The 25,247-nt window shown below is 48.2% G+C and overlaps 1 protein-coding gene across 2 annotated transcripts in view; it reads left to right on the top strand.

Moving 5' to 3' along the window:
* The first annotated feature begins 753 nt into the window (after positions 1-753).
* The window catches only part of LOC140427083 (teneurin-2-like), a 3,867,843-nt gene continuing 3,843,349 nt past the window's right edge, over positions 754-25,247 (top strand). For both annotated transcript variants that reach the window (XM_072512582.1, XM_072512581.1), the window contains exons 1-2: positions 754-1,077; positions 23,713-23,790. The gene's annotated coding sequence lies outside the window, so the exon portion shown is untranslated. The remainder of the gene's footprint in view (positions 1,078-23,712; positions 23,791-25,247) is intronic.

Raw genomic sequence — 25,247 nt, 5'->3', positions numbered from 1 at the left:
CAGCACAGTGGGTGTACCTGCACCACCGGGATGGGTTCAGGAAAGCGGCTCCCATCACCAAGGGCAACTGTGGGATGGGCAATAAATGACCTTCCCTGTAATACCCACATGTAGGAATAAAAAGAAACATACATTTTCCTCCCATTTGCTTTGACAACTGCCTTGCCATGTGCTGCTTTGTTCTGCAGACATGTTTAAAGTTATTTCAGTCGAACTGGGAGAAGATTAAAAATGAAACTGCTGTGGCTGCCTCAATGAATGGTATTGTCGTTTCCTGATAGGTCAAGCAGCCTGAAATGCTACAAGGCTGACCCATGAAACTCCGAAAACCTTTGGAAAGGTTGCAAAACAACAAATATATCCTGCCTTCAACGGGAAAAAAATATTATTTTTATCTACTCTTTTTATTAAGGCGTCTTGCTATAACTTGCTTTAATACAGCGCTGCTCCCATAACAGAATGTTTGACAGGTTTTTTTTTAAGACAGGGGAAAGGTGGACACTGAAGGTGGACGCTGGAGCAAGCAAGGCAGTGAAAGTGAACGATTGCACGGTGCTTCACGGTGCCTATTGCTCTCTTGACAGTGTCCACTGATTGGACTGAAAGTGAATCCGAGAGAGCTGGAGCTGTTATCAGTTTGAATGAGGGATGCGATGCTGCTGTTAAGGGCTGCCTCTCGTTTGTCTTGCATTCACATCACATCCTGTCCCTCGGCAGGAGGGCGCAGCCCAGCTGTCTGTCACACTGTCCTCCCGATGCCTGCAGAATCTCTGTGCAGTAACACAGCGAGCTTGCTCCAGAGCAGATCGGGTTTGCTTTTCCACTAGGCACCAGGCACTGGAAGCCACACTGACATCAGGGGAGGCAACCCTCTATGACAGTAGCTGTTTCGCTTTAGAGAAGAGCAACCTATTCCTTTTCTTTTTTTGTTGTTGAAGGAAAACGCCACTTCTGGTTGTAACACATTCTTCGGCAAGGCAGAACCTTGAAGAAGAGTAGAGTAGCCACACTCCCCGAAGCTTCTCCAGTGTTTACAGCGGTTGCAGATTGAGAACTATAACTGCAGGTTGCACTGAGGTAGGTGTCATGCTGTGGAATGCCACTAGTTTGACTTGACTATTTTAAGTTGTTGATCGTGCATATGTAGTTGCTATGGGCACAGGTATAGCTTACAATCCATGCGACGTCTTACTAATAGTTCAGCTGTACTTAAACGCACAGGCGAGTTAAGTTTATGTTCGCCGGTTGCTTGTCTAAGTTTCCTCCTGTTTGCATTTCCTAATTGTGAAAGTGTTTCTTTATTGTTGCCCTCCTCGTCTCGGACCTGCTATGGAGATATGTCAATTTGCAAATGCAGCCCATGCAAAGAGCAAGATGAGTGTAAAGTGTTAGATTGGACCCCTGAATGGTTGCTGGCATAAGGGAGCTGTCAAATCACATTGTAATCTTTTGCTATTAATATCGACTCCACACGCCAGAATCTCAGTTAATCGAAGACCCACTTTAATTTCTCTAGTTAGTGTATTGACTGGCTCAGATGCTTCATCACAACATCTTTGTGTTTCAGTGTTATATCACAACATCTTTGTTTTTCTTCAGCTATAATTGTTTGGTGGACAATATAGCGAGGCACCCCCGCAATTCCCGAATGAAGTGTTTTGTTTCAATGTAAACTGCGTGGGGGCAGTCTCGCTCCTTAATTTTGGAGAGTTCCTTGAATTGCAAATCTTCCATTCTTCCAAATCTCCAGCAAACAGTATTCCGTCCAATGTTTCGCCTCGGCAGTTGTTTTATCCTTTTGCTACGTGATGTGTCACAGATTTGTGCAGGGTTGGTTTATAACGAGGTGGTACACTGCACAAGCACTGAACAACAAAAAAAGGTGAGCATTCACTCGCGTGTCTGGGGTGGGGGGGGGGGGGGGGGGGGGAATGCCTGTCTTCGGGTCAACTGTCTGTGCGCTCCGAACACACACTGAATGAAACTGATCATTCACTCGAGCTTGGCATTACAAGTCGTCAGTGTTTGCCATGCGAGGCAGTTCTTATCCAGTGGATTGCACACGCCGGGTAAAATGAACGACTCACTCACCTCGGCTGCTGTGAGGCTCAGTGTTGAGTTTTATTGAACAATTCAAAAATGGGTAAGTCGCATATTGTGCATGACAGGGGACCGGTATCTGATTGGAGCAATCTGTTTAGGTGATGCAGTGGCCAGTATTCATCAACCTAGCATTTCAGATAGGCAGAGCAGCCTTCCATATCCTGGAAACTGTGCAAAGTGTGCTACAACTTTGCTACCCTACTTATTTATTTAACCCTTCCAATGGTTTGTGCTGAGCGTTAAAAAAAATCAGTCCAACAGGCGTTTAAATGTATTTTACAGCTTTTTATGTCACTTTGACTTGAGTTTTGTCAGTGTAAAAAGTATGAATTGTTCTCAATTGAACTTGTATCTTCATTTTTAATCACAGTATTCTGATGCTTGCAGAGAAGAAATCTTTTAATTAGGTTAAAATTTGGCAATTACTGTATAGAATCCTATTCTGTCAAATTGGTGGGTCCAGATAAAACCTGTATGCTAATAACTTATCCATCGATGCATTTTCCTATATTCATTACCTATAAAATTGGCCTTGGACTTGTAGGTGAGAGATAAATGTGGGGACAATTACATTCTGTGCAAATATGGCAAAAAGGTTCATATTGTGAACATTCTGACTGACGATGCAAGTGGCTATTGGAGCAAGCAGCAAACTTTGTGTCCATATTGCTGGTCAACAATTTTTTTTCTGAATGTGGTGTTTCTCATACCAACTATCATCAGCTGGGTGGATGAAGGGAGACTGGTCCACAAACTCTGCAAGTCCAGCATGGCTCCATTATCAGCATGAAAATCCATGCACGTGAGAGACAGGGTAACACACTCTCGAGCAAGTTGCCACACTTAAATGTGCCTCATGTAGCAGCATGGTTTTGGATTCTAATCAAGATTGACATACTGGTGCAGTACTGAGGGATTTCTGCAGTGGTTCTGCATCGTCTTCTGGATGGGGTGTTAAATATTAAATTCTAGCATGCCTGCTTTCTTTCTCCATATTTTCTTCTTTCCCATAAAGAAAGAAAAATGAAACAAACCGGAATTTGCATAGAACCTTTCACGTGGGCAGCATGGTAGCATCGTGGTTAGCACTGTGGCCTCACAGCGCCAGGGTCCCAGTTTCAATTCCTGGCGTGGGTCACTGTCTGTGTGGAGTCTGCACATTCTCCCTGTGGCTGCGTGGGTTTCCTCCGGGTGCTCCGGTTTCCTCCCACAAATCCCGAAAAACGTGCTATTAGGTAATTTGTACATTCTGAACTTTCCCTCTGTGTACCCGAACAGATGCCGGAATGTGGCGACTCGGGGCTTTTCACAGTAACTTCACTGCAGTGCTAATGTAAGCCTACTTGTGACAATAAAGATCATTATCGTTATCATCATTATCCTTAGAACAACCTACAGGGATTCACATTTAACATTTCAAATAGCCATCACACAATCAGAGTGTGAACAATTTTTCCATCTTAGCACAGAATGCAGTTGTCCCCACATTGCTTTCTTTTATCTCTAATCCATAAGTCCAAGGCCACAATTGTATGTAAAGTATGAATGAAAAATGCATAAATGGATAAGTTGTCAGCATATGGTCATTAACACAATATGGCAGCGAAATACAATTTACAGTGCAGAAGGGGGCCATTCAGCCCATCAAGTCTGCACCGTCCCTTGGAAAGAGCACCCCAACTTAGCCTGGTAACCCAGTAACCCCACCCAACCTTTTTGGGCACTAAGGGCAATTTAGCATGGCCAATCCACCTAGCCTGCACAACTTTGGACTGTGGGAGGAAACTGGAGCACCCGGAGGAAACCCACCCAGACACAGGAGAATGTGCAAACTCCGCACAGGCAGTGACTCAAGTCAGGAATCGAACCTAGGAGCCCTGGATCTGTGAAGCAACTGTGCTAGCCACCGTGTTACCGTGCCGTCCATGATCTATCTGGACCTGCCAATCTGACATAGCAGGATTGTATATATTATTTGCCAAGTTTTATCCTAATTGGAAAATTGCTTCCCTGAAGAATAACCTTATATTGAAATGCAGTCACCATTGTAAAGTAAGCAAGCATAACAACCAGTTCATGCATAGCAAGTTCTCACAAATAACAGTTATCAAATAACCAGATTATCTGTTTTTTACAGTGATAGTGACAAATAAATATTGGGCAGACCAATCTGGTACTTGCTTTTCCTTTCAATAGTACTATGAAATCTTATACATCGACCTGCCTGTACAGATGAGGCCTCATTTTAGTGCCTTAGCTGAAAGACTCTTACAGTGCAGCACTCCCAGAGAATAAGGCATCTTCCTGTGGTGTATCAGGCGATGGAGGGTCACTACTGAACTCATATACTGCTACTGCATATCACAGGGCAATGATCCAAAATATCTTACACAAGTCAAGGCATCAGAACGAAATATGAAATAAGTGCAAAGTATCGAATAGGAAAATTACATTCAACCCAATGACACCCATTATTCCAATTTGTGTTTGATAAGGTAGGCATGGAGTTCTTTTCACTTGCAGACGAGAACCCTGAACTAGGAGCCATAATTATAAGATAGTCACCTATAAATTAATTCGGGAATTCAGGAGGAATTCTTTACCCAGAGACTGGTTAGAATTTGGAACTGATTATCACAAGGAGTGGTTGAGATGACTAACATAAAGGGACACTAAATGAACGCATTAAGCAGAATGGACTAGAGGAAATGTTGGGTGGGTGAGTTTAAGAAGGATGGGAAGAAGTTTGTGTGGAGCCTGAATACTTACATGAGGCCATTGGGTGGAAGGGCTGTTTCTGCGCTGTGAATAGTGTGCATTTGCAAACTTCCATTTGAAATTATGTTCACTTGATTATTAGTTCAGGTTTCTCGAATGCTAGTTCAGTGACATAATCAGTACCTTAACGTAGCCCCTACGTTTTTCATTCAGTCCTTCAGACTGAAGGAGGGATTACATTTTTCTTTTTTAAAAATAAATTTAGAGTACCCAATTATTTTTGTTTCCAATTAAGGGGCAATTTAGCGTGGCCAATCCACCTAACCTGCACATCTTTGGGTTGTGGGGTGAAACCCTCGCAGACACGGGGAGAATGTGCAAATTCCACATGGACAGTGAGCCAGGGCCGGGATTCGAAGAGGGATTACATTTTTAAGCATTTTCCATGCATCTCCTGGAGTTGCCCAATTTACACTATCGACGTTCAGTGGAACGGTTTCATGTCTTATGTACTTTGTGAAGCATGAGACTTTGCATTTAGTTTTAAAAAGCATAGAAAGAATGTGTGTGAAAGGCGATGTGTAGTGAAGATTGCCCAATTGATAGCTGCTGATCTAATGAGTGCTTTATTTGGATTGCCTTCAAATTATCCCTCACACAAAACAGACTACAAGGTGCATGGACAGGTTCAAAGTCTGCAATTTTGTAGGTTTTCACGAATAATAGTTTCGGCAAGTCAGTGGGTTCACTCAGATGTCCAATTAGGGATATAGGTAAGGTTACCACAAAAGCTTGAATTCAGGAGAATCACTTCAGTTTATTTAGCTTATTAGCAGTGATAATTTAACCCGTACAGCTATCTACAAATGCTGACTCCTTTGAAACAATTAGTGAACACTTAAATCACTTCCAGTGAAAAAGTTTGGCCAAATCACATGGAACAAGGTGATCGCACACAAAAAAAAAGAATGTAAGTCATAAGATGCAGAAGAGGAAAGGTCTTCAATCATGGGAGAGATGCTGTTGTTAACATGGGAAAGACCAGACACACCAGAGAAAATCCTACACCAGTTGTTCCTACCACGTGGAATGGAATACCAATACCGAGGGTGGGTTCGGGAAACAAGAGTTACATAGGGAAAAATCTTTTTTGCATACAAATAGAATTTCCATCTAAACAACTTGCTTCCAAATGAGTGAAATTGAATTGCAGTTGTGGTAATTTGATTTGGGAATTTTGGAAAGCTCATGAAAGGATTTGTATAAAAGTCAGTTGCCTCCTGCTACTGGGCTTCAGAATTAAATAGGTTTGACAGTAATATACATATTTGTTGAATGAATAAACACAAATCTATTTCAGCTACGGTTTATGACCTAGAAGAATTTACAGACGTGCAATTGCTCCTTCTTTGCCTTTTGGATTGTGATTCACATATATTGTTATGGTTTGGCTACTTATTATCTGTTGATTGTGATGGGGATCTTTCATCTTTCAACATCATATTTTTTGAGCACAAACACAATGAGCTCATGGTTTATTAGAAGCGCTTAAAGAAGACTTTGAATACCTGAACCAGAGAAACGGCTCTCTGGTGAGTTCCAAACTTCCAGGAAATATCACTGGCCAATAAAGTAATCAACAGTGCTGGCCCAAGCTATCTATACTCTTACGGGGTTGCAGCAGTGGGGTGGGAGCAGCTCGGGTGTAGATTCCCTGGCCGATCTTACAGTTAATCATAATTGTAACACAATGGCTTAATTCAGTACTTTGTGGTGTCTTAAGGAAGCTGGCAGCTACCTGTAGAATGAGATGTGTGAGATGGACTCAACTTGCATATTTATTTCCTTTCACTGTTAACATGTAATTGTCTTTATCTTCAGATGATTAAAAGATAATAAGGGTGATTTTTCACTTACCGTTCCCCTGGAGGAGTCAATGGGATGGGGGGGCGGGGGAGGGGGGCTGGACCATTTGATCCAGAATCCTCATTATATTGTGGTTGGTAGGTTGCCAGCACCAGTGATTATCCCCAGTAGGCACTTTGCCAATCTGCAGGTGAAAAATTGGGTGACTATATTCGAAGGACTAGTTGCAGCACTTTAAGGAGGCGAAGGTAGGAGTGTTGGAAGAGAAGTGGGAGAAAGCTTCATTTTAGAGCAACAGCTGAATCACAGATACAAGTGGCAGCTGGACTTCCAGTTGCAAGGGTATTACATGTGGCATCTTTCAGGCTCAAAGCGCAAATATAGCTGCGATAAGAATGTGCAGCAACAAGCAAGCAGCTTTCTCTTATTGCAGCTGAGGGTCTCCTCCTGTGGCACAGTAATTGGCCCCCATAAAAGGGGCAACCACAGCTACAGCCTGTCTGTTCTACCTGACACTTCCAGGACAGGGTTGCTGCTTCTATCCATTCCATTCATCACCTCCGTACTCCCAGAATGCCTTGATCCACTGCAATTCGCATACCGCCGCAACCGGTCCACAGCAGACGCCATCTTACTGCCCCTACACTCATGCCTAGAATATCTCGACAACAAGAACTCCTACATCAGATTCCTATTTATTGACTACAGCTCCGCCTTCAACACCATAATCCCAGCCAAACTCATACCAAAGCTCCAAAACCTAGGACTTGGCTCCTCACTCTGCAACTGGATTCTCGACTTTCTAACCCACAAACCACAATCAGTAAGAATAAACAACAACACCTCCTCCACAATAGTCCTCAATACCGGGGCCCCGCAAGGCTATGTACTTAGCCCCCGACTATACTCCCTGTACACACACGACTGCATAGTAAACTTTGGTTCCAATTCCATCTCCAAGTTTGCTGATGATATGACCATAGTGGGCCGGATCTCGAATAACGTCGAGGCAGAATATAGGAGGGAGATTGAGAACCTAGTGGAGTGGTGCAGCGACAACAATCTATCCCTCAATGCCAGCAAAACTAAAGAGCTGGTCATTGACTTCAGAAAGCAAATTACTGTACACACTCCTGTCAGCATCAACGGGGCCAAGGTGGAGATGGTTAGCAGTTTCAAATTCCTAGAGGTACACATCTCCAAAAATCTGTCCTGGTCTACCCACGTCGACGCTATCACCAAGAAAGCACAACAGCGCCTATACTTCCTCAGGAAACTAAGGAAATTCGGCATGTCCACATTAACTCTTACCAACATTTGCAGATGCATTATAGAAAGCATCCTATCTGGCTGCATCACAGCCTGATGTGGCAACTGCTCGGCCCAAGTCCACAAGAAACGTCAGAGAGTCGTGAGCACAGCCCAGTCTATCACACAAACCTGCCTCCCATCCATTGACTCCATCTACACCTCCTGCTGCCTGGGGAAAGCGAGCAGCATAATCAAAGGCCCCTCCCACCCGGCATACTCACTCTTCAACTTCTTCCATCGGGCAGGAGATACAAAAGCCTGAGAACACGCACGAACAGACTCAAAAGCAGCTTCTTCCCCACTGTTACCAGACTCCTAAACGACCATCTTATGTACTGACCTGACCATGCTTCACCCGATGCTGGTATTATCTAGTTACATTGTGTACCTTGTGTTGCCCTATTATGTATTTTCTTTTCTTTTCTTTTCTTTTCATGTACTTAATGATCTGTTGAGCTGCTCGCAGAAAAATACTTTTCACGGTACCTCGGTACACGTGACAATAAACAAATCCAATCCAATCCAATCCAATCCTGAAATTCAATTTCACTCCCTTTGACTGTGAGCAGCCTCTAGCTTCTCAACTGAAGGCTACTTCAAATGAGAAATTAGCCGTGTTAGTTGTGAAAACACTTTACACTCCTCCATTCTCAAGCGCCTCCTGAAGGGTACATATCTCATGTCTCAGAGGATGATTGCATGTCCAGCCAACTTTGAAGCTTGAACAGTGTGCCTGAACTCTAGGAACATCAGCACCATTGAGGCAGCTGCCAACAATCAAACACTAAAGAGCAGGGCTTCAGCATTGTGGATCTTCTCACAACCAAAGTGTAAGTGTGTGGATGATGGAGGGCAGCTCGGCACGTCCTCCCTAATATTCCCGGCAGTGGTCTAGGGTGGAGGGGCTCCTGATGTAGCCGGGGGTGAGTGTGCAGAGCAATGTTTGCCAGCACAAGAGGCTTGCTGGATGGCATTCTGAGAGAAGACAGGACATGTAAGGGTGGGAGAGGCATGGGGGATTTGAGGATCCAGGGGAGGAAGCCCTAACTGTCAGTCTCCTTCTCCAATTCCTTCCAGAAATAACGATGTCTGCTGATGTGGCTGCCTTCACGTTGCTTGTGGTAGACGATGTGGGTAGATGCCGGAGATGGCAGCAAGGCCAACACAGGCTGGAGGTGGATACCTATGTGCAGGGGTTCGGCGCACATCCTGAAGACCCAGCCGCCCATCAGGCTGAGCAGGGAATAACAAAGGGATACAAGCGATGGTCCATGGTGCACAGACGCCATTAGTCATTCAATGAGCTCTTGGACAGCATGTGTCGCAGAAGCCTGTCTTTCAGCAGAGACAATGCTGCACCTGTGCCACACTGTGGAAGATTTGGCACCCCGTGGAGGTGGAAGGCATCCACTCCTAGTGGCCATGAAGGTCACCGCAGCCCTGAACCTTTCCGCCACTCGGTCATTCCAGGGTTCGAGTGGGAATCTGTGTGACATTTCAATCTGTAGCTCACAGGTGCATCCGAGAAGTTGTGGATGCTGTGTTTGCCTGGGCAGCCAATGATATCAACTTCCAGCTGGACTAGGCCCACCTAAATGCCCGGGCTGCAGGAGTTGCTGTCAACGTTGGGATGCCCCAGGTCCAGGGGGCAATTGATGGCATGCATCCAGGGGCATGCAGGAGTGCCCTATATTAACAGTAAAGGATTCCACATCCTGAATGTTCAGAACATGTGAGACCATCATTTTGGTATCATGCATGTATGTGCCTGCTACCCAGGGAGTGTGCATGACAGCTACTACCTGGGACACTCAGAGATCCCAAATGTCTTCGAGGGCCATCGCAGGGTGACGGGCAGGCTACTGGGGGACAAGGAATACCCACTGAGGCCGTGGCTGATGATGCCGGTGCGGAGGCCTGAGGCCGAGGCGGTGACCCGATACAAAGAGATCCACACTCGCATCTCTCCTGTCATGGAGCGGTGCATCGGACTGCTGAAAATGTGATTCTGATGCCTGGATTGCTCTGGTGGTGCAATGCAGTACACCCTGCAGATGGTCTCCTGCTTTGTGGTGGTCTGTTGTGCCCTCCACAATCTGACACATCAGTGGAGCGACATGCTGGAGGATGAGGAGGTGGGACATGCTGCCTCCTCCTTATAGGTCTGACAGCATCCGTGGAGAGAAAAGGGAGCTAACATTTCGAGTCTGGATGACTGCTTGTCAAAGCTAGAGAGAACTGGAAATAGGTGGATAGGTGTCACCTTCACTCTCCAGGGTGGAAATTGCAGAGGGGGCACCGGAGAAGACATATGGGACCCAGCTAAGTCCAACTCGGGGCCGAGGCAGCGGGTTCAGTCTTGGCATCTTGGGGGTGGTGTCACCCGCAGGCCTTAGTGGCCCTTCATGGCTGTGAGCCTCCAATTTAAAGGGATCTGGCAGCTGGTTTGCTGGCATCGATTGCTGTATCTTCCTTGCTGGGATATCATCGCTGAGGGATTACCCTTCTAGAGTGGCAACTGGAAAGTGGGTGAGAGCGAGTGAATCCACAGGATTAGCACAGGGTCCAACACTACGTGGAGTCCTGTGAGATGCCAGGCTGCATGGGCAGAGTAGGGACTCTGACAAGGGATGGAAGACCATGGACTTCACTACTGCCTATCCTTCGGGGTGCCTGGGGGCCCTGGGCTCCTCCATGGGGTAGAGGGGCAGCTGGAGTGAGAGCCAGAAACCCGCCGTCCTGACAGACCTGTGTGGGGCTCACCAGATTGTGCCCAGAAGCCTGTCCACTAACGTCGCCCACTGAGGTGTGTGTCTCTGCACTTGCGAAGGTGGGTGCGAGAGTTGTGACGCCTTGATGGTGGTCTCCTCGGAGCTCTCCTCCGAGGGGGCCCCTTGGGTGGCAGGGGTGGCCCCTTGGGTGGCAGACTGACATGGATTCCTACTCGTGCCTGCATCATGCAGCTGAATCCCTGAAACACGGAGCTCATGCCCTCAGCCATGGAAGTCATGAGCTGAGCCATGGAGCTGACATCCCACACCAGGGATTTCACACCCTGCGCCAAGGTTTCCACTGCCAACGCCACCCTCACACTGTTGGCCTCGTTGCGTAGGAGTGACGGCACCATCTCCTCGGACAGAAGGTGATGCTTGTCTCCGAGTTATCTCCCTCGGAGCACGTTATGGTCTGTGGTCTCCAGAGGGCGCGAGGACGGTCTGGGCTGGTCGACTAATTGACCTGCAAGGGAAGCGAGATGGCATTAGTGCATCACAGGGTCAGACTGATAGAAGAAAGTTAACCCACGTGAGAATTGCACTATGGTTGCCCTCTACAGAGGTGTGGTCCTGCTCCTTGCAGGCTGCTCCGAGTCTCTCTCCTCAAAGGGCATCAGGGGTCACAGCTTGGACATAATTCTGGCAGGCTGTGCCCACTCACACCTTTTGTTGTTGGGTTTGACCTGCAATGAGCCAGATGGGGAGAGTTTAGATGGGCGTCCAGCCAGGTCAGTTGGTGAAGTCTGGCATGCATGGGAGGTGATTGGGAGCGGGGATGTGAGGAGCAGATCATCTACTGAGGGGGCGCTAGGGTGTGGAGGGGGGCTGTGGCAGGGAGGGCACCATGACAACTGTTGGAAACCCCTGAGGTGGCTGGGAGTGAGATCATCTTGGCGGGGTGATGAACAAAGAACAAAGAAAATTACAGCACAGGAACAGGCCCTTCGGCCCTCCCAGCCTGTGCCGATCCAGATCCTTTATCTAAACCTGTCACCTATTTTCTAAGGATCTACTTCCCTCTGTTCCCCACCCGTTCATATATCTGTCTAGATGCATCTTAAATGATGCTATTGTGCCCGCCTCTACCACCTCCGCTGGCAAAGCGTTCCAGGCACCCACCACCCTCTGTGTAAAAAACTTACCACGCACATCTCCCTTCAACTTTCCCCCTCTCACCTTGAAATCGTGACCCCTTGTAATTGACACCCCCACTCTAGGAAAAAGCTTGTTGCTATCCACCCTGTCCATACCTTTCAGAATTTTGTAGACCTCAATCAGGTCCCCCCTCAACCTTCGTATTTCCAACGAAAACAATCCTAATCTACTCAACCTTTCTTCATAGCTAGCACCCTCCATACCAGGCAACATCCTGGTGAACCTCCTCTGCACCCTCTCTAAAGGATCCACATCCTTCTGGTAATGTGGCGACCAGAACTGCACGCAGTATTCCAAATGTGGCCGAACCAAAGTCCTATACAACTGTAACATGACCTGCCGACTCTTGTGCTCAATACCCCGTCCGATGAAGGCAAGCATGCTGTATGCCTTCTTGACCACTCTATCGACCTGCGTTGCCACCTTCAGGGTACAATGGACCTGAACTCCCAGATCTCTCTGTACATCAATTTTCCCCAGGACTTTTCCATTGACCGTATAGTCTGCCCTTGAATTAGATCTTCCAAAATGCATCACCTCGCATTTGCCTGGATTGAACTCCATCTGCCATTTCTCTGCCCAACTCTCCAATCTATTTATATTTTGCTGTATTCTCTGACAGTCCTCCTCGCTATCTGCAACTCCACCAATCTTAGTATCATCTGCAAACTTGCTAATCAGGCCACCTATACCTTCGTCCAGGTCATTTATGTATATCACAAACAACAATGGTCCGAGCACGGATCCCTGTGGAACACCACTAGTCACCTTTCTCCATTTTGAGACACTCCCTTCCACCACTACTCTCTGTCTCCTGTTGCCCAGCCAGTTCTTTATCCATCTAGCTAGTAAACCCTGAGCCCCATACGACTTCGCGTTTTCCATCAACCTGCCATGGGAAACTTTATCAAACGCCTTACTTAAGTCCATGTATATGACATCTACAGCCCTTCCCTCATCAATTAACGTTGTCACTTCCTCAAAGAATTCTATTTGGTTTGTAAGACATGACCTTCCCTGCACAAAACCATGCTGCCTATCACTGATAAGTCTATTTTCTTCCAAATGTGAATAGATCCTATCACTCAGTATCTTCTCCAACAGTTTGCCTACCACTGACGTCAACCTCACAGGTCTATAATTCCCTGGATTATCCCTGCTACCCTTCTTAAACAAAGGGACAACATTAGCAATTCTCCAGTCCTCCATCACCTCACCCGTGCTCAAGGATGCTGCAAAGATATCTGTTAAGGCCCCAGCTATTTCTTCCCTCGCTTCCCTCAGTAACCTGGGATAGATCCCATCCGGACCTGGGGACTTGTCCACCTTAATGCCATTTATAATACCCACAACTTCCCCCATCCTTATGCCGACTTGACCTAGAGTATTGAAACATCCATCCCTAGCCTCAACATCCGTCATTTCCCTCTCCTTGGTGAATACCGATGCAAAGTACTCATTAAGAATCTCACCCATTTCCTCTCACTCCATGCCTAAATTCCCTCTTTTGTCTTTGAGTGGGCCAATCCTTTCTCTAGTTACCCTCTTGCTCCTTATATACGAATAAAAGGCTTTGGGATTTTCCTTAACCCTGTTAGCCAAATATATTTCATGACCCCTTTTAGCCCTTTTTATTGCGCGTTTGAGATTTGTCCTACTTTCCCGATATTCCTCCAAAGCTTCATCAGATTTAAGTCACCTAGATCTTATGTATGCTTCCTTTTTCATCTTAGCTCGTCTCACAATTCCACCCGTCATCCATGGTTCCCTAATTTTGTCATCTCTATCCCTCATTTTCACAGGGACATGTCTGCCCTGCACTCTAATCAACCTTTCCTTCAAAGACTCCCACATTTCAAATGTGGATTTACCCGTAAACAGCAGCTCCCAATCCACATTCCCTAGCTCCTGCCGAATTTTGTTATACGTGGCCTTTCCTCAATTTAGCACTCTTTCTTTAGGACCACTCTCGTCTTTGTCCATGAGTATTCTAAAACTTACGAAATTATGATCGCTATTCCCAAAGTAATCACCGACTGAAACTTCAACCACCTGGCCGGGATCATTCCCCAATACCAGGTCCAGTATGGCCTCTTCCTGAGTTGGACTATTTACATACTGCTCTAAAAAACACTCCTGGACGCTCCTTACAAATTCTGATCCATCTACGCCTCCAACACTACATGAGTCCCAGTCAATGCTGGGGAAGTTAAAATCTCCCATCAAGACCACCCTATTGCTCCTACATTTTTCAAAAATCTGTCTACATATTTGTACCTCTACTTCACGCTCACTTTTGGGAGGCCTGTAGTAAAGTCCCAACAATGTTACTGCACCCTTCCTATTTCTTAGCTCTACCCATACCCAAGGGGCAGCATGGTAGCATTGTGGATAGCACAATTGCTTCACAGCTCCAGGGTCCCAGGTTCGATTCCGGCTTGGGTCACTGTCTGTACGGAGTCTGCACATCCTCCCTGTGTGTGCGTGGGTTTCCTCCGGGTGCTCCGGTTTCCTCCCACAGTCCAAAAGATGTGCAGGTTAGGTGGATTGGCTTAGTGTCCAAAATTGCCCTTAGTGTTGGGTGGGGTTACTGGGTTATGCGAATAGGGTGGAGGTGTTGACCTTGGGTAGGGTGCTCTTTCCAAGAGCTGGTGCAGACTCGATGGGCTGAATGGCCTCCTTCTGCACTGTAAATTCTATGATATTGCCTCAGTGCTCGAATCCTCCATCGTGCCCTCCTTAATCATAGCTGCGATATCATCTCTCACCAGTAATGCAACTCCCCACCCCTTTTGCCTCCCTCTCTATCCCTCCTGAAGCATCTATACCCTGGGATATTTAGTTGCCAGTCTTGCCCTTCCCTCAACCAAGTCTCCGTAATACCAATAACATCATATTCCCAGGTACTAATCCAAGCCCTAAGTTCATCTGCCTTACCTGTTACACTTCTCGCATTGAAACAAATGCACCTCAGACCACCTGTCCCTTTGCATTCATCATCTCTTCCCTGTCTACTCTTCCCCTTAGTCACATTGAGTTTATTATCTAGTACCTTACTGGCTTTAGTTGCCTCTTTAATGACCTCTAACTTCCTAATCTGGTTCCCATCCCCCTGCCACATTCGTTTAAAACCTCCCCAACAGTGTTTGCAAAAGCACCCCCTGGGACATTGGTTCCAGTCCTGCCCAGGTCTAGACCATCCGATTTGTAATGGTCCCACCGCCCCCAAAACTGGTTCCAATGTCCCCAAAACCTGAACCCCTCCCTCCTGCACCATCTCTCAAGCCACGTATTCATTCTGACTATTCTTGAGTTTCTACTCTGTGACTGTCTCGTGGCACTTTGCAATCCTGAGATTACTACCTTTGAGGTCCTACTTTTTAACTTATCTCCTATCTCCCTAAATTCTGATTGTAGGACCTCATCCCGTTTTGTACCTATATCGTTGGTGCCTATATGCACCACGACAACTGGCTGTTCACCCTCCCCTTCAGTATGTCCTGCAGCCGATCTGAGACATCAGTGACCCGTGCACCCGGGAGGCAACATACCATTCGGGAGTCTCGTTTTTGACCACAGAAATGCCTGTCTACTCCCCTTACGATTGAATCCCCTATGACTATAGCACTGCCAGTCTTTTTCCCTCCCTTCTGTGCAGCAGAGCCAGCCACGGTGCCATGAGCCTGGCTACTACTGCCTTCCTCTGGTGAGTCATCTCCCCCAACAGTATTCAAAACGGTATACCTGTTTTGGAGGGAGATGACCGCAGGGGATACCTGCAATGACTTCCTGCTCTTTCTCTGCCTTTTGGTCACCCATTCCCTGTCTCCCTCACCAACCCTAATCTGCGGTGTGACCAACTCACTGAACGTGCTATCCACGACCTCCTCAGCATCGCAGATGCTCCAAAGTGAGTCCATCCGCAGCTCCAGAGCCGTCATGGGGTCTAACAGGAGCTGCAGCTGGACACGCTTCCCGCACATGAAGGAGTCAGGGGCATCGGCTGCGTCCCTGAACTCCCACATTGAGCACGAGGAGCATAACACGGATCTGGGATCTCCTGCCATTTTTACACTTTACCTTAACTGATTACAAACATAATATCAAATAATGAATAAGTGAAAGGAATAAGGATTTTACTTACCAATCACAATACTTACCAACCCAGGAAGAGTTACATTTCTCCCAGCTCCTTACCTTCCCGACAGACCCCTGGCCACTGCTCCTGCCAGAAATATGAAGCTATAACTTGCGGAAAAAAGGAAAAGAAAAGAGAGAGCTTACCTGATATTCACTCACTCCCTAAGGTTAGAGGAGGTGGAAGGGTGGGAGACACTACAAGTGTAGTGCCTCAGGTTTAGCAACCGCCCAACTTAAATAGAGATAAAAATCAAACACTTAAGCACCTACCAGATTCCCAAGCTGCACTCTGGCTCCCTCTCTCTCTCCCGCTCCCGGAAATGAAGGCCGCTGGAACATGGGTGCAACTTTAAACACCTACCTGAATCCCAAGCTGCACTCGCTGCGCTCCGGTTCCCTCTCTCTCTCCCGCTGCGAAAAATTAAGACCGCTGGAACCTGGGGGCAAGTTTAAACACCTACCTGAATCCCAAGCTGCACTCGCTGCGCTCCGGCTCCCCCTCTCTCTCCCGCTCCCCAAAATGAAGGCCGCTGGATCCTGGGGGCAAGATTAAACACGTACCTGAATCCCAAGCTGCACTCGCTGCACTCCGGCTCCCTCTCTCTCTCCCGTTCTGAAAAATGAAGGCCGCTGGAACCTGGGGGCAAGCTTAAACACCTACCTGAATCCCAAGCTGCATTTGCTGCGCTCCGGCTACTTCTCTCTCTCCTGCTCCCGGAAATGAAGGCATGATGATGGGCATGTTAAGGGGTGCATCGGGAGACACGAGGAGGCAGATTTAGCCTGGCTGTATGAAGAAGGTCATTCATCTTCTTCCCGGACTGTTGCCCCATCCTGTTATGGAACGAGCTGCCACTCACTATCGTAGTGACTGCCTCCATGGCCAAGGGTAGTGATCTTGCTTGCTGGGTATCTGGCCAGTCGCGGGTAGAGGATGTCACGCCTCCACTCCACACCATCCAGAAGTTTAGTGAGGGTTCCCTCTGTGAAATGTGTTGCTGTCTTCCTGGAAGCCGTCCCTCCCGACTGGACTTCGAACAAGTGCGGGGAAGGTGTAAAAAAGAAGCAGCCCACCGGTTGCGGAGTTTAGGTTTTCTCGGTGCAATCGAATTGGAGGCAAGCCGCTACGAGTGCATCATGAATCACGTGGGGGAAAAAAAACATTTTTGAAAGAGGCTGAATACACAGTGAGGCTTCTCACCATCAGCTGCGACGGGATTCTACCCGGCTTTCTTCCCGGGACTGACACTGAAAAAATGTGGGGAAATTCCACCCGAAGAGCAATAATGCAGGCCAATGTTCAATGTGCAACAGATACAAATGAGAGCGTCGCTGTTGAGATAGGACTATCTCCTTGTGTATCAAGATCAAACAATTGGCTTATGAACTGTGTATAACAGCAGGATCATTTTTCTCTTTTGGACACTCTTTTTCTCCATCCTCCCCACATGAAAACGTTCCCACATTTTTCCATTCATAAACATGGTAAGATGTTGAATGCCTGGCAGTGGCATTTCAGTCTACTTCAGCTGCGATTTACAATGAAATTGAAGCACCCTGTTTATGGCTGGCTGCTGATGTTAGGCAGCACTGCACCCTAATAAATAGCTTAATTGATGTTTTTGTAATTATATGCTAATTTGTTCAAACAGAGTTGAATTGCATGCAGAAAATTCACATTTGCAGTAATTACAGTAAGCATTGCATTGGTATCCATGAAAACAGAGCATTATTTATAGTTAGTGTGCAGTAACACAACTAAACACGATCCCAGCATGATTCTCCATTGATTGGAAGCCAGTTTCTTTTCAGCTTTTGAATCAGCAAAACTGCTGGGTCAGTGCTCCACCGACTCCATCAATATTTATAAATGCTTCAATTGAAAATTAAAGATGCTGCATATAATTCTTTGTAGCAGTTTTTATTTAAAAAAAACATGATCCTGTAATTGAGTTTGGCTCATTTTATCGATACAGCACAAATAAATAATGGTACTCTTCTCTGCGGGTTAATGGAAGCTGATATTCGACCATCATTTCAACCTTGCCCAGTCGCCCAACTCAATATTGCAAAACCGTTGAAAAAAAGGTGCATTTAATTTATTAGGTGTTGTGAAGCGCAGGCGTTGGTTTGTGTGTTATTTTTCCCTTGCTCGGGCAGCACGGTAGCGCAGTGGTTAGCACCGCTGCCTCTCGCAGCCGAGGACCCAGGTTCGATCCCGGCTCTGGGTCACTGCTCGTGTGGAGTTTGCGCATTCTCCTCGTGTTTGCGTGGGTTCTCACCCCCACAACCCAAAGAGGTACAGGACAGGCGGATTGGCCACATTACATTTTTAAAAATCTTTCCATCGTTCCAATAAAGGTTTATTTTTCACCTTTCTGACTGAAAATGTATCTGCCCCGTAGCATTAATGGTGAAGAAATAAAGGGCTAACATGGATTTGGGCACATATGGTTTCAACATAAGACAGGTACATGTTAAGATGAATTTACTCTTCATCATTTGCTTGTCACAGCTGATGAATTGGAGGAAAAAAAAGAACTATTTTTCATCAATTAATTTTAAATTTGTGCCAATGTCTTATTCATTTTGCACTATATATCTTTTTCCGAGTCGACTAAATGCAGTGCACAGTTCAAGGAGCTGCAGGTACTTAATTAAGAGAACTCTGTACAGTCTTCCTACTTAATCATGGTACATTTAAAACAACTCCTAAGTGTGCCTTCACTTATTAACCCTATAAATTTCATTTTCGCTCTGAATTTGGCTATTTGCACATGATTTTAGGCTGACACCAATTCTGTGGTTGGAAACCAACTTGCTCCAACCAATTTCATTGTGAAAGCGTTCCCTTTGGCATGCAACACCATTGAACTCGTGCACCAAGATATGAATACTCTCTGCACAGCTGCTGGTAAAATGGGGCTTTGGTTAGTCAACCTACCTTGCTAACAATAATCCTGGTATCACCTCTTTACCTCACTTTCAGATGGAGCACCCTAAATGATTGCTACAAACTGAAGCACTTTATTAAGACCAATGAATAGTAAATACTTAATATATAAACCCATCTCTGTACTTTGTCAAAGCCATCCAGTCTTGAAAAGTTAGCTCCCTTCTCTCTCCACAGATGCTGTCAGACCTGCTGAGATTGTCCAGCATTTTCTATTTTTGTTTCATATTTCAGCATCCACAGTAACTTGCTTTTAGTCGCATAAAGTATTTTGTTATGAAACATCCATTTGGCGTGATGGAAAAAGTACGAAGTGTCATATCGCATGCAACTTCCCAGGTGCTTCCCGGCAGCCTAACCAGCGACAGCGTATTAAGTGGCACTTAGTGCTGGAAATGATTCCCATGAACTTCACAGTGGAACTGACTGTCCTGCCAGCTGTTTTGCCGGAACCTCATCCGGTAGCTTCTGTTAACAAGGGAGAGTTGCTCAAAAACGCTCCCTCCGAATTCACTCCCAGACAGCACACAACCATGACGCCGTCTGGTCCACGTCTCGGGAACTCCAACTTGGCCAGGCTGCTGGACGCAGTGGAGGTGGAACGCGACAACCTGTTCTCCCAAAGGGGTCAGAGGACCAGCAACCACCAATGCCACTTGGGAGGCAATGGCAGCAGCCGTCAGTTCACGCAGCGTAACCGTGTCGGAAGAAGACCAATGATCTCCATCAGGCCAGAAGTGTACATTAAATACCTGCCCCTGGCACCAGTCCCACCTGCCACCCCACTGACCTCTGGCACCTCCCCCAAAGTCCACGGCTGGTAACACGCAATCCCCCCTCCCCCCACCACAGAAATTCACTGCACCCTGGCACCCACCAGCACAACCACTCCATGTCCAGCGGCGGTGCCCACACATGCCACCTGCCATAGACGCCTTCTGATGCATCAAGTATGTGGCTAACAATGCCCCCTCTCTGTCCCGCAGCAGAAGTTGGCTCATAACAGGCGGGTAAGGGCCCAGATGGGCATCGGGGTTCCGGACATCAGAGTCCTCACCCCCTATGAGGAAAGGACCGTGAAGATCGCGGGGTTGGCTGAGGAGAGAGCAGTCACCAACAGCTAGGTCGCCCTATGCCACGGAGGTGAGGATCTCTTTAACCCAGATTACTTGTCTCAAGTGAGTTCTTCATATCAGACAAAATGATCCTTCTCTCACTGACCATGGGCGGGATTCTCCGCAATCGGCGCGATGTCCGCCGACCGGCGCCAAAAACGGCACGAATCAGACCGGCATCGCGCCGCCCCAAAGGTGAGGAATCCTCCGCCCCTTGAGCGGCCGAGCCCTAACCTTGAGGGGCTAGGCCCGCGCTGGACTGATTTCCGCCCCACCAGGTGGCAGGAAAGGCCTTTGGTGCCCCGCCAGCTGGCGCGGAAATGACATTGCCGGGCGCGCATGCGCGGGAGCGTCAGCGGCCGCTCACGGCATCCCCACGCATGTGCAGTGGAGGGAGTCTCTTCCACCTCCGCCATGGTGGAGACCGTGGCGAAGGCGGAAGGAAAAGAGTGCCCCCACGGCACAGGCCCGCCCGCGAATCGGTGGGCCCCGATCGCAGGCCAGGCTACCGTGGGGGCACCCCCCCCGGGGCCAGATCACCCCGCGCGCCCCCAGGACCCCGGAGCCCGCCAGCGCCGCCTTGTCCCGCCGGTAAGGTAGGTGGCTTAATCCACGCCGGCGGGACAGGCATTCTAGCAGTGGGACTTCGGCCCATCCGGGCCGGAGAATCGCCGGGGGGGGGGGGGGGGCCTGCCAACCGGCGTGGCACGATTCCCGCCCCCGCCGAATATCCAGTGCCGGAGAATTCGGCAACCAGCGGGGGCGGGATTCACGCCAGCCCCCGGCGATTCTCCGACCCAGTAGGGGGTCGGAGAATCGCCATACGTTCATTCTCTCGCAGGATCGTCACTGATAGCCTGGGCCATCTGGGCTGGCCAACCCTCCCCTTCCTTGCCCTCGCTACCAAACAGAACACTTAGGGGGATAGCTCCGAGAAGACCACCATAGACGTGTCACGACTATCACCCCGACCTTCCACTAGCACAGAGACAGATACCTCTGTGGGTGACATTAGTAGGCAGGCTTCTGGGGCACAATCTGGTGAGCACCACACAGTTGCTGTTGCACATCAGGTGGAGGCAGGAACAGCCAATGGAGTCGGCAGTCGGAGTCCTGCTGGATCCCAGGATTCAGCTGGGTCCCAGTCAGATGCCGTGCCGCTGGACAGGGTTATCCGTCAGCTGATGTAGATGCTATGGCACGGTCGGGAGATTCAGGAGGTGATGTCAGCGACACTCCGATCAATACATAGCCGATTGGAGGAGTGCCAAAGGCTACGGGCGAAGGAGATGGTGCCAACAATGCATGGCACCGAGGCCAACACTGCTAGGATGGTGATTGCAGAGGAAAGTCTGCAGCACAACGTCAGTGTCTTGAGTGGTGGTGTCCATGGTGTGGTTCAGTAAGTGACAGCCATGGCTGGGGTTGAGGGACTTGTCCCAGATGCAGGTGGATATTGCCGGGGCACTGCCATGTGTGGCTCAGTCACTGAGGAGCATCGGCAAGGGCGTCAACACCATGGTGGAGACAGCGGGAGGCGGCAGGACCTGCAGAGCCAGATGGTGCAGAGGCATCTGGAGCTCACCCAAGCTGCCTCTCCATCCCATGCAGCCCCCCCCCCCCCCCCCCCCCCCCAGGACCCTATTGGCACCATCCAGGAGCATGGAGTGCTGGAGACCGACCCGGTGCCTGCCATCAGGGTGACCAGGGAGATGACAGAGGTGTTTACCTCACCCGAAACCCCCCCCCCCACCTGACACCGGCGCATCTCAAGGTCAGCGGGCATAATAGGGTATAACGGTGATGCCAGTAACACCAGTAAGTCAGCTGGGGCTCTCTGCCTCCAGCCCCCAGAGGACGCCCACCAAGGGCATCAAAGGCCACAGGGCGCATGAAGCAGGAGGCTGCCTCCTCTTCTGATGTGAATCCTGGGGTTACACCGAGATGAAGAAGATTGAGAATGAGTGAGCACTTGGGGGCAATGGGGAGGGATGGGGGGGAGGGGGGACTGTCCATAGCTAAGAAGAATGGGGGTTTCATATGTTCACTATCAAAACATGTTACACCTGATACATGCGAAGCCTTTGTCACGTTATTCATCACAGCGGGCCTGCCCACACCCCAACCCCCAGCTGCCCTCTGCTCCCCTCCCCCCAGGCACAGTGGCCCTAAAGCAAGAGCTGATGGACAAAGCCTTGTCCTATGACAACGGGATGAGGATGAGGGCCTCCATGGCCCTCCTGGAATGCTGGATTCTTGCCGTTGCATGTACTCCAACCTCCGGCCGCTACCGCGTGTCTTCCCTGGGCTCGTCCTCCAACCCTCCTGGTTCTGCCCATCCTCATCCTCCAGACGAGGCAACAGGTCTCTCCTCCTCCTCCTCCAGCAACATGTTGCCTTGCTGCTGTGCCAGATTGTGGAGGGCACAGCAGACCACCCGGGTTATTCTCTCTTCCAAACTCTTCCATCGGGCAGGAGATACCAAAGTCTGAGAACGCGCACTAACAGATTAAAAAACAGCTTCTTCCCAGCTGTTACCAGACTCCGGAACGTCCCTCTTATGGACTGAACTGATCTATCCACGCAGCTCCTCCCCTGTGTAGCACGGCACTCATATACGTCACCTGATGTCTATGCATTTACATACGTATTTATCGTATGTCTTATGTTTCTCATGTATAGAGTGATCTGCCTGGACTGTACGCAGAACAATACGTTTCACTGTACTTCGGTACACATGACAATAAATCTATATCTAATCTTAAATCTAATCGACACTCATGTAACTCAGAACGTACCTTGAATGGTATATACAGCAGTACAACATCTCACTGATGGGTTATTATTTATCGATAAAATAATCTCATCCCGCTGGGTAAAAAGGATAAAATGATATGTTTCTGTATTTCTCTTTTGGTTGTGTGGTTTGAAGTAGCTTGGTAGAATGTAAAGGTCAAAAAGGAGATGGTTTTTAAGATGGTGACGGAAGGTGTAACAAAAAAGAGAGGGAGAGTTTCATTTGTACGGCATTTTTCAACACCTCAGGATGTCCCAAAGCACTTTAAGGGGAGAGAATAGATCAGTGATAATGTTATTGGACTAGTAATCCAGGAGATCGGTTGGATGGAAGGTTGGTTCCTGATGCAGAGCGACGGCAGGAGTACAGGTTCAATTCCCGTGCCGACTGAGGTTATTCAACCATGTTAAGCTCATATTTCAAGGGAGAGCAAAGTTCTTCGCAGTGTACAGGCCAATGTTTGACAAATATGTGCTCCTGTTACCAGCTCCTTAGGTGCTACAGTATTCAACTAGCTTGTAGTCATGAACATTTCTGTTCTGATAGCATTTTTATTGAAAGATTTCCCTCCCGCCACCCCCCACCCCACCTCCTTCTTTGGCCTTCAATTTCACCTCCTAGTTTCATTCCGGTTCAGCACAAGCTACTAATGAGGTTAAATAAAAATTCTCACACTTAATAGGTCATCTGAATGTGAGTGAATGTGGGACATAGGGAGTTCTGAGTGCACGTGTGGTGAGGTGTGCGTGCATTGATCACACTGGATTATTTGTTTTACAGGAGCTGTCAAGGTAGAGGAGCATTTCATGCCTGGCTGAGGGGAAGCATTTTCTGTCTCAATGTGGATGCATAAAAGTGGTGAGTGGACCCAAAAAATAAAAATACATGTGCTGAAAAACCTTTGATAAGGTAGCCTCTTTTTTGGTCACACAGCAGTGTAAAGAGAAAAAACTTGCTGAAAGAAATACTGGAACACCCGATCACGCCGACACTATTGGGTGAATCACGCCATGCCGCCCCGACGCCGGCACGCGATTCTCCGCAGAACTCTACGCTGCCCCCCGCGATTCTCTGGCCCAAGTGGGCCGAGTGGGCGTAAAAAAAAAGAGTCCCGCCGGCGCCGTTCTAACCTGTTCTGAGCCTCAGCGTTGAAGGGTCCAGGGGTGGCCTGTGGGGGGAGGGGGTGTCCGACCCCGGGGGGGGCTCTGATGTGGCCTGGCGCGCGATCGGGACCCACCGATCGGCAGGCCGGCCTCTCTGTCTCCCGGCCTCCTTTCTTCCGCGCCGGCGGCTGTACTCCTGCGCCATGTTGGGACGGGGCCGGCGCGGACAAGGGAGACACCGCGCATGCGTGGAAATTGCGCCGGTGGGACTGCGCATGTGCGGGATTGCGCCGGACCCACTGCGCATTCGCGCATCCCCGGTGCCAATTACATGGCTGGATCAGCAGCTGGAGCGGCGTGAACCGCTCCAGCGCCCTGCTGGCCCCCTGAGGGAGCCAGAATTGCTGATCCTGGGTCCATGTTGACGCCGTCGGAAAACGCGAAGGCGTTTCCGACGGCGTCAACACTTAGCCTCAGGATCAGAGAATCCCGCCCATTAACTATCATTAAAATCATATCAGAAAATAAATTATGACATACCTCCTTTAGCAAAAGTTCCTATACTTTCCCGATATAAGGAGCCCCTCTCTAGTTGTTCTTTAAATCTTATGTTGCTAGACTTCAAAGTACGCATCATTATGAAGATGACTTAGACAATCAGCACCTATTTTCAGAGATTATTATATTTGGGGTATCTCTGAATTATAGACGGGTGTGCCTAACATTTCCATTCTATCTTGGCTCTGTAGTGGCTCAGGAATGCAGTTTCTATGTGTCACAACCAGAAGATGGAGTTTTGAAATGAAAAGAGAACACAATTTTTTAAAGCTGTATTTTTATAATTATTAATAGTGCAAGAAACGTTGCAAAAGTTTTAAAAAAATGTTTTTATTGGTTTTTACATTTTATTAATTTTTAAATGAATTTAGAGTACTCAATTATTCTTTTTCCAATTAAGGGCAATTTAGCGTGGCCTGCACATACCCTGCACATCGTTGGGTTGTGGGGGTGAGACCCATGCAGAACGGGGAGAATGTGCAAACTCCACACGTCAGTGACCCGGGGCCGGGATCGAACACGGGTCCTCAATGCCGTGAGGCAGCAGTGCTAACCACTGTGCCACCGTGCCACCCTAGAAACACATTTTTATGTTACACATTCCAGTGCATACTTTAAATTTACAAGTTTCATCACTGCGCATAGTGTTGAGCA

The sequence above is a fragment of the Scyliorhinus torazame genome, chromosome 7 (assembly GCF_047496885.1).
Source record: "Scyliorhinus torazame isolate Kashiwa2021f chromosome 7, sScyTor2.1, whole genome shotgun sequence".
NCBI lineage: Eukaryota > Metazoa > Chordata > Chondrichthyes > Carcharhiniformes > Scyliorhinidae > Scyliorhinus > Scyliorhinus torazame.
The sequence above is the reverse complement of the archived record's forward strand: the minus strand, read 5'-3'. Positions and strand labels throughout refer to the sequence as shown.